Source organism: Elgaria multicarinata, chromosome 8, assembly GCF_023053635.1.
Source record: "Elgaria multicarinata webbii isolate HBS135686 ecotype San Diego chromosome 8, rElgMul1.1.pri, whole genome shotgun sequence".
Lineage (NCBI taxonomy): Eukaryota > Metazoa > Chordata > Lepidosauria > Squamata > Anguidae > Elgaria > Elgaria multicarinata.
Window position 1 is genome coordinate 33,443,431 of NC_086178.1, and position 9,926 is coordinate 33,453,356.

A 9,926-nucleotide genomic window follows, 5' to 3' on the forward strand; every position below is an offset into this window, starting at 1 on the left:
GACCTTGGGCCAGTCATTTTTTCTCAGCCTCACAAGGTTGTTGTGAAGGTAAATGGAGGGAAAGTAGCATGTATGCCACCATGAATTCTTGGAGGACAGGTGGAATAGAAATGTAATACAATAAAGACCCATAAAAAACATTTCCCCTCTAATAGAGGAGTATTGAATTTGTTCTAGGGTTCATTCTCAGCTCATGTGGGGTGAGAATGAGATCCAGTAGGGCTGGCCAGTGCCCTGTGATAAATGTGCCCACAAAAATGCCCCTATTGGTATGGAAAGGGTTCCCTGAAAATAGAAGGTTGAAAACTGCTGTATTAGAAGGTAACTATTGGAAAAGATTGCTTTGGAAAAACAAATGTTGTTTTTTTTACGAGTTCGGGGGATTAAATAACTGTTTCAAGTAAGGGAATGGGTGATGAAACAAATGTTTCTTTTTTCCTAATACACTACATCCATGTTATGTGCTAATATTTTAATACTTTTTTAAAAAAAAATTTACATCAGTTTGTTATGCTATATGCCATCTTGTGTGAGCATTTGTTTTCAATGTAGAATAATTTGCATACATAATGTGTGCTTCAAAATTGATCAGATCAAACAGTTGTATCCAGAGTTTGGTTCTGGTTTTTTGTTTTGTTTTTTTTAAAAAAATATTTCTTTAATATTGTTCAAAATAAATAAATAGAAATGGATTTAAAATTCCTGGCTGTGTGCCTGCTTATTTAATGTTACTCATTCATTGTTTGGAGAGAGAGAAATTAGAACTCATCTCATTGAACAGAGTTGTAAATTGCCACTAGAAATAAGATGAGGAATCTGAACTACAGAAGAAGATGCCCCTTTGGTTCAGACATCTGGCACATAGCACCTCTTTTTTTTACTGGCTCCGCTCTGGTGCCTAGCAACCATCTGACAATGGCTATGTTTGGTCATAACAATAATGGTTTATTGTTATATGGACCAGCCTCTATGAGCCTTAGACCTGTGTGCTCATTCTTCCAATCTGCCACGTTAGATAGGACATCAGAAGCTTTTGTTTCCATTTTTAACTAATCACAGTTTAGTGTTACATCCAAGCCCTAAACTCTAGTTAGTCTTAACTTTGATTTATCAAAACAAGCCAACTTCAAAACATTTGAAAATAACACTTAACTGTTGTTAATTAAACATGCAAGTGAAAGCTTTGGATCTCCTCTTGGCCACACCAGGGGAGGAGAGAAGAGGGTCAAAGCTCACACAGGCTTGTTCACATAATAATAAAATATAGTTTATCATTATGTCCATACAAGGCCAATGAAAAGAAGGAGCTGAAGCTTTTCCTGGCAAGGAGATGTGGAGAAAAATAATACCTTCACTTCTATATGCCCAGCTGCTGTTAAAGGAAGAGAAACAGGTCCTGGAAAAACAAACCTGGCAACTTCATATGTACATAAATGATCACTTAATTCATTCGTTAAATGTATTAATTGCACTCTCTCCCTATCAGCCACCCAGGAGATGTACAATAAAAATATTAAACCTTTTTGTAAAACTAAGAAACGGGAGCAAAAAACAAACACTATACAATAAAATGTACGTGTAGCTGAGAAGACCGGCCAAGATGGCTGCGGTCTTGTTCTTGACTCTTGGCAAAGAGAGAGGAGCTAAAGAGAACAGCTCTCAAGGACCATCTTGGAAAAAAGTTTGCGAAGCTCTCTTCCCAAAAAACAACACCTGGGAAGTTATCAGCTCGACCCAAGGCCAACAGAAATTGGTGTTGACTGGTTTCAGCTGAGAGAAAAGTGGCCTAGTGGGAAGGGCCCCAGCCGAAGAGGAGGGGGGAGCCGGAGGCCCGAATGGGGCATGGGATTGGCTAAAATGGGTCATGGTACCAGCTGGCCCAAAAGGCATAAAGGAGTGGGCAACGGGGAAGGGGGCATCTTCCCTGGAACTGCATATGAGTAACGATCCCCCCGACGAGTCAGGTTACAGCTCGAATTTAGAAAGTTTTTTTTTGTGTTTTAGTGCCTGGTTGCTCCAGGGAATGCTTGTTGCCTTTGAGGAGTGATTGGGGTGGTGGTGGTTAATGTTTTAATTGCTGCTGAACTACCTCAAGCGTCTTCCCTTCACCCACCCTCTTTCCCCCTCCCTCTGCATTCTCTTGTCTGTATGCTAAGTGTGTCTTTGACTGAAGCCCTACATGCTAGTGTTTTTAATAAAATCTGCTTCAGTCCTTAGTCTGGGGTTTGTGTGTGTGTGTGTGTGTTCTCTGAAAGGCTGGCTAATATGATCCTGGTATGGGGATAGGGAGGTGGGAGTCTGCAATCAGATGATTAGTCCAGAGCCTACCTTGCAGTGAGGTTGGATGAACCCTAGCCTTCCTTCACAGTAGCAATAGAATTAAAGAACAATAGAATATTATTCAACATGAAATGCCCAGCAGAACAGAAAAGACTTTACTGCCAGTCTAAAGAAAAATAAGGAAGAAGCCATTCTCCTTCGGCAGAAAGTTCCACAACAGTGGTGCAGCTACTGAAAAGTCTCTGCCTCTAATACCAACCAACCTAGCTTCTCTAGGTGGTGGGACGTATGACAGAGCCTCCAATAATGCTTGCAAATTATGGGTATGTTCATATGGAAGGAGGCAGTTCTTCACATCCTGGCTCCAAGATCCCACCTCTGATTTCTCCTATGCACCCAGGATGCCATCCCAAACCCATAGAATTGCTGCCTTAGTCCTGATCCAATCTGCTTTCTGTATCGGGCACAAGACATATTTGCTGTTCAAACATTTTACCAAAAAACCCTTTCTGATAGAGATTTGTTTCTCTCCCCCCCCCCCCGCCCCAAAACCCACGTATGACATAGCCCATAGAATGGTTTCCATTGGGGAAACAAACATGGGTGCAATCTCCTCTTGGGGCTGAATCTGCATCAGATCCATCCCAAGCAGCTTCTGCTGTTTCTTTCGGAGGATCCACTGTAGAAGAGTTCACTGAAGGTTGAACGACTGCACTCCCAAGGAGGCATGTTCCCACCGGCGGAATATTACCTTGAGAAACTAAAAAGTGCCCAAAGATGCAGTCATGTGCTCCAGAAATAAAATGAAGTCAGTTTTACATTGATTGTTTTACAGTCACAAGAGGGCAGTACATTTCTTCCTTTCCAGCTTGGTTTCAATAATACTTATAAATATGCAATCATATCTGATATAACATTATTGCTCAGACAGTGTATTTTTGATAGTGTTTCAATGCCTCCAAGTTATTTTGATTGTTCTATCAACTAAATTAGACTTGCTTACTGGCTTTGAATTTCAGAGCTTGACAACAGTCTCTGACCATTTGCAAATGAAACCTGAAACCAGACTTTTAATGGAGCTGAGTTTTGTCTTACACCAACATTCCCAACCTGGTGCCCTCCAGTTGTGTTGGACTGCAACTTCAATCATCCCCAGCCATCACATGATGGGAGTTGTAGTCTGCAGCAAGAATAGGGTGACCATATGAAAAGGAGGACACGGCTCCTGTATCTTTAACAGTTGTATTGAAAAGGAGATTTCTACAGGTGTCATTTGTATATATGAGGAACCTAGGGAAATTTCCTCCTCATCACAACACTTAAAGCTGCAAGTGCCCTGCCCTCTTTAAATCAGGTCACTCTAGTATAGCTCCTGCACCTTTAACTGTTGTGATGAAGAGGGAATTTCACCAGGTTCTCCCTATATACAAATGACACCTGCTGAAATTCCCTTTTCTATGCAACTGTTAAAGGTACAGGAGCCCTGTCCTCCTTTTCATATGGTCACTCTAAGCAAGAACAAATGCTAGACAGTTAATTGATGGGAAATGGACGCAGGATATATACATGCAAAGAAAGTTAGCACTTTCTTCCAGCTAATCAAGCTTTCATAGCTGGGGGGTCTATTGCCCCCCACCCCACACAATAGATGGAAACCATCCCTTTGAGCCAAAGCACATTCTCCAGGCCAGTTGTGCAGTTCTTCCTGAAGTGAAGCGGAAGCATGAAGGTTGCACGTTGGATACTATAGGCTTCCCTGTGAGCTGCTTGCCTCTCTCTCAGGTGCTGACAGGCTGCATCTGTCCCCACTCTCATAAGGAGCAGGGTGGGGTGGGGTCCCTCTCTCAGGTTCTAAGCTTGGAAAAATAATTGGCCTGGTTAGGAGTGAAACCCTCCCAGCTCATCCAGAGATAAGACTTGATGAGAAAAGGCTGACATAACTATGAGAGGCCCATCCTGGGAATGAGGCCTGCTCTTGTCAGCTAAAGCCTGATAAAATCTACTCACTGTGTTAGGCTACACAAGTCTCTTAGCAGCATTTTGAAACTCTGTGAAGTCCATATTTCTGCTCACTAACAAACTCGTTACAGAACCCCATTGAACACACTGGGACTTACAATGCAATACTATGCATTTTTTATTCTAAAGTACATCAATTATTTACCTGAGAGTAAATGTTTTGGACTTTTTATCAAGATCCAGTTCAAGGTGTCCTCGAGAGTCACAGCAAACTGCTTGCTAGGTATTTTTCTTCTCAGAGGGCAGGCTGCATTATACATTCCACTGCTGAGTATATAATGTATCCCTTTTAGCTTCCACTAAACAAACCCTCTTTTACCAGAGTAATGGTGAAAAGCAATGGACTTTTGCTCCTTGTTTCCCTGTTTGAGCAATTGTGAAAATGGTGACTATCATGTGAGGGATAGAAAAATGAAACTTGCCAATATTGTAATGCCTTTAGAAATCACTGCATGACTGAACTTGGAATACTGTGTACTGTTCTGGTTGCTCCATCTTATAAAGGTACAGAAAAGGGGCGGGAATTACTTCCCTACGAGAAAAGCTTACAATGTTTGGGGCTATTTGTGCAGAGTAAGGTGGGATGGCAGTAACATGATGGGAGTGTATAAAATTATGAACAGTATGGTAGAGGGAAGTTTTGCTCCCTCATCAGGCTATTTGAGGAGAGGAGGAGGAGGAGGGCCTACCAAAATACATCCACACCCACAACAGTCATACTTAAAACATGTTCAATAGTCAGGAAATTTCTGAATCAGTAAAAGACAGCATGACTTGGCAAAGCCCATCATGTTCATCTAGAAAAACTAACACAAGTGAGAAGAGAGAAAATAATAATAATAATTAATAAAACAACAAAAAATCAGGCATACATTCCAGATATACAAAAGAAGGTGCTTCTTCATACAGTGCTTAACTGCTTTTTGGAATTCTCTGCTCCACAACGTAGCGATGGCCCTAACCTAGATGACTTTAGACAAATTCATTGAGGATTGGTCTATCCATGTCTATTGGTCATGATAGCTAAATAGAAACTCCCATGTTCAGAGGTGATATGCCATTGAATTCCAGTTACAGGGGTGGTGGCAACTACAGAAGAAGGCTCATTCTTCCATGCCCTGTTTATGGGCTTCCAGGAGACCCCTGGTTGGCCACTGTGGGAAATAGGGTCTTAATGGATGTTTGGTTCATCTGGCAGGACTGTTATGTCCTTACTCTATGATGAACCCCTTTATTCTAAACAGAGTAAGAGCATCTATATTTCATCACCCCCACTGGGAATTCATCAGTAAGCAAAATATTATCCTTTCCCTTCCCAATATGCATCTAAACATTAAGCTCTCTTTTCCAACAAGCTGCAATGCTGTAGCTTGTTGAAACCGGACAGCTCTTTTGACGTGTAAGCGCAAGCAAACCCTTGTAAAGAAGAGGATCTATCAGAGCAGAGAAAGTTGGCTGCCTCCCAGATCCATAGCACACTGTTCTTTAAAGTTTCTTCCTCTTGTCCAAATTTGTTGTAATACATGTTCACCACTCCATGACTAACTTGCATTTGGGTAACAGCCACTTCTGAACACCCACACCCACATCACTATTTAACAGGAGAATATGTGTATTGTAAGCAAGGGCAGGGCATGCATTTGCCTTGTACTGAAAAACTCAATCCAGGTGGGCACAGGAAATAATTTTATACTAGTTCAGATAGTGCAGAACATACCATTGCACAGGGCTGAAATCAATGGTAGGCATGGCTGAGCACCTGTTGAGGGCCCCAGCCCCAGCAGGGCCCCACTGACAAGAACCCCCTGGAGTTGTTCCTCCTGTTCACCAATGATTATTCACTTGCTTCTTGCTCTTGCTGACTCTACAGAGGTGGTGAAAAGGAGGAGCAATAGATGCCACTGCCTAGTTGCTCAATGGCTCTCTTGCCTGTCAAGTAAGCAAGTAGTAGCAACGATGAGAAAGAAAAGAGGATAAGGAGCAATAGCAGCTGGTGAGAGTGGTGATGAACAGACAGACTTATAGAGGGAGGAGGCCCATTGAGGGCATCTTCCCCAATGGCCTTCAAAAGCCTGGACCCTAGCATTGCTTTTGCCATAGGATCCAAACAACCACCTTCTATTCCTGGGTACCCTTTACCCTTCAGTTTATCAGTGAAAGATAAGAGTAAATATTCCCTCAGAAATATCTAAAATAGGAATTTCATGTCAGCAAGGTCGCTGTAGCTCCCAATGAGGATTGTTATCAGTTTTATTATCCCTTATCTGCTTGGATAAAATGGGAGAAATCTGCTGCATTAGACGTGGCTTAACCATGATAAAGGACTGCCAAGTGTTCGTATTAGGAAACTGGCACTCATATTTACAGAGCTCATATTTTCTGTTTGGAATGGGAGTGCTCAGCATATGGCTGTGGGTCAGAATTTATGGCTTATGGAATCTTCTAACGCAACCTGTCAGCTGACAGAGTGCACTGTTGACTGCTGCCCTCTCTTTTGCCTCAATTGTGGGGAATGAAGGCGGGCATTGTGCCTTTGCCCTCACTTCCCAACATGATCTAGGAGGGTTCCTATGCAGTGGTGTAGTGGTAATCTTGAAGTGCAGGTGCTCATCATTGCAGTCTCCATAGCCACACCCCCAAGGAGAATCTGAAAATTCAGGCAGCTGTGTTGATCCATATCAACAAACTAGTTCTAGCAATTTTATCTCCACCAGGAGCAGGTCTTTTGTAAAGCAAATGGATCTTCATGGCCTATTCAAGACCAAGCCGCCCCCACCCCCAAAAAATATTTTGCATTACAACAGGGAACAGTATTGTTGCTGGGAAAATTCATTTCCTGCCAGCTACTGTGAGAATTGCAACTATGCTCAGAGGGAACAGGGAATTCTGAGATGGGTGGCAAAGGACATCAGCTAGGGTGACCATATGAAAAGGAGGACAGGGCTCCTATATCTTTAACAGTTGTACTGAAAAGGAAATTTCAGCAGGTGTCATTTGTATATATGGGGAACCTGGTGAAATTTCCTCTTCATCACAATAGTTAAAGCTGCAGGTGCCCTGCCCCTCTTTTAAATCTGGTCACTCTAGTATAGCTCCTGCACCTTTAACTGTTGTGATGAAGAGGGAATTTCACCAGGTTCTCCATATATACAAATGACACCTGCTGAAATTCCCTTTTCTATGCAACTGTTAAAGATACAGGAGCCCTGTCCTCCTTTTCATATGGTCACCCTACAGCAGCCCTGTGAACTCCAGCTCCACGACACCGCTGTTCCTGCAGCTTCAAGAGTGGAAGATTCCACCAGCAGTGGCTCATCCTGTTACACCGTTTCAAAGATGGGAGTGGCTTCCCAAGAAGGAACTTTTCTTTCTGATTCCTGTGCATCTCTTTTCCAACCTGGTGCACTCCAGATTTAGGGACAGCAACTCCCAACATTCCTGACCCTTGGCCTTATTGGCTGAGGCTGATGGGAGTTGAAGTCCAAAACATTTGGATGGCGCCAGGTGGGGAAAGACTGCTTTAGAACATAATCTGTACCCCACAGATTGCAACTGGTTTAATAGTAACTCCCTCTTCCAAGGGAATCTGGGGAACTGCATTACTTATTTGCATTTAAACAGAATCATTAATGTGTATATAATTTGATTTCAAGGGTGGGCAACTTGTGGCCCTCCAGTTGGTTTGGCCTACAACTCCCATCAGTCTGTGCTTGGTAGGGCTGATGGGAGTTGTAGGCCAAAAATCTGGAGGGCCACAAAATCTGGAGGGCCACAAGTTGTTCACCGCTGCTTTGTAAAATTAAAGAAGTAAGATGCTTAACCTTAGGAGCTTAGTGTCTAGAATTCAAAATAGGGGAGATGACAGAGGGAGAGGAGGCCAAAAGAGGTATTTATTTGTTTCTGATGCTATGATTCTATGGTCACGTTGCACGTAATGCTAAGCAACCCTGTGAATAATTCACCAGGGGTTATGTCAGAGGAAAGGCTATAAACAAACAAGGTGGGTTTTGGTGAGCTATGGGAAAGAAGGGAGGGAGGGAGGCATGGAGGTGATCTGGGAAGATGTTTCTGAGTGAAAGGGTTCTATGCAGGGTGCTGGAAATCTCCAACAGAGAATTCTCAGGACCTTCATCAAATTACAATTCCCTATTTTTTGTGGAGGAGACAATGACAATTAAACAGATGTAAACACAATACAATTGTGCAGTGTGATATACCCTTAAAAGTATAGGACCTTTCTGAAGGTCTTAACATGGCAACCCAAACCGCTGGTGTCGTGGAACTTCTGGTTATCCAAATGTCTTGGGATGTTTGCCAGTCCACTGACAGAGATAAATATGTTTGCATTCAAGTTTATTATCAGCTAGGCAATCTTCTATGGGCAGCAAAACTGTGGAGTCTAGAACAGCTAGTTGAGGTGAGCAAGCTGAACTAATGTTGAGGGTGTGCCTGGGCTAGTGACAGGGCTGGCCAACTCATTTTCCTTGGTAGGCATGGTATGGTGGCTGCAGCAGAGGAAATGTTGGCTGTAATATTCTTGGTTTTGATGTATGTTTAGGAGTGAGGATCTGGATGAAGGTATTTTAGCATCTGATGCAGAGCTAAACTAGATGTGATGTAGGCTCCCTTTGTCACTGCACAGCAAGGAAAATCTCTTATCTCTGATCAGTGGCTGCTCGGAGATAAGAGCTTTTCCCTGCCAGGAGAGGGAGTGGGACCTGGGGGGGAAAACCTGGTGGATGGGGAATCCCCCATGGGCTGTTCCTGCCATCATTCCCCTCAGTTAAAAGCAGAGGCACCCCTGTGCTATTTCCTCAGTGGAAATCATCTCCCAAAGCTGCTGTTAACCATGGAGGGAAAAGACAAGAACAAAATGGGTAGCTTGTTCCTCCTCCCTGCAACCAACTGAAACTTGTGTGAGATTTCAATTAGGAAAAGTGCACAGAGGAAGGATGAACCCACCTCTTAACTCGAGCTCCATGGTCCTGATCCAAATCCCCTGCAGCTGCTGTTAACCAAAACCAGATACTGGTAGATCCATGGACAGATCTCCCATATCAGGCCCCCAGTCACTGGATTTAACTAGTATGGGTCAAGCGAGGGGGGCTTGAGTCCTAGTAACTGGAAATATGACAGGATGCTAGAACAGCAACATATTGGGATTTGTTTTACAACTGAGATCTGTAACTAAATGTTACAGCACAGAGTGCTGCATTTCAGGACTTGAGACACTCTATTCCATACTATCTGTCCACTAGTTTTCTGTCCCCTCACTCCCAACTCCACTCCAAATCGGTCATCATTCCATTCCCACTGAGGCGGCTCATTACTGATTGGGCTGGTATTCTCCCCACCCCAAGGGTCTTTTTTTCCTAAAGATTTTTTTTTTTGCACTACTGCAAATCTCAGGGTATCCCCCCACTCACCACCAAAGCTAATAATAATAATAATAATAATAATAATAATAATAATAATAATAATAATAATAATTTTATTTGTTACCCGCCTCTCCCTTTGGATCAAGGCAGGCTACAACACAAATGCAAACACCATAAAATACACATAATTAAAATATTCAAAACTAATACATTATTAAAAGCAGCACATTATTAAAAGGCATCTTAAAA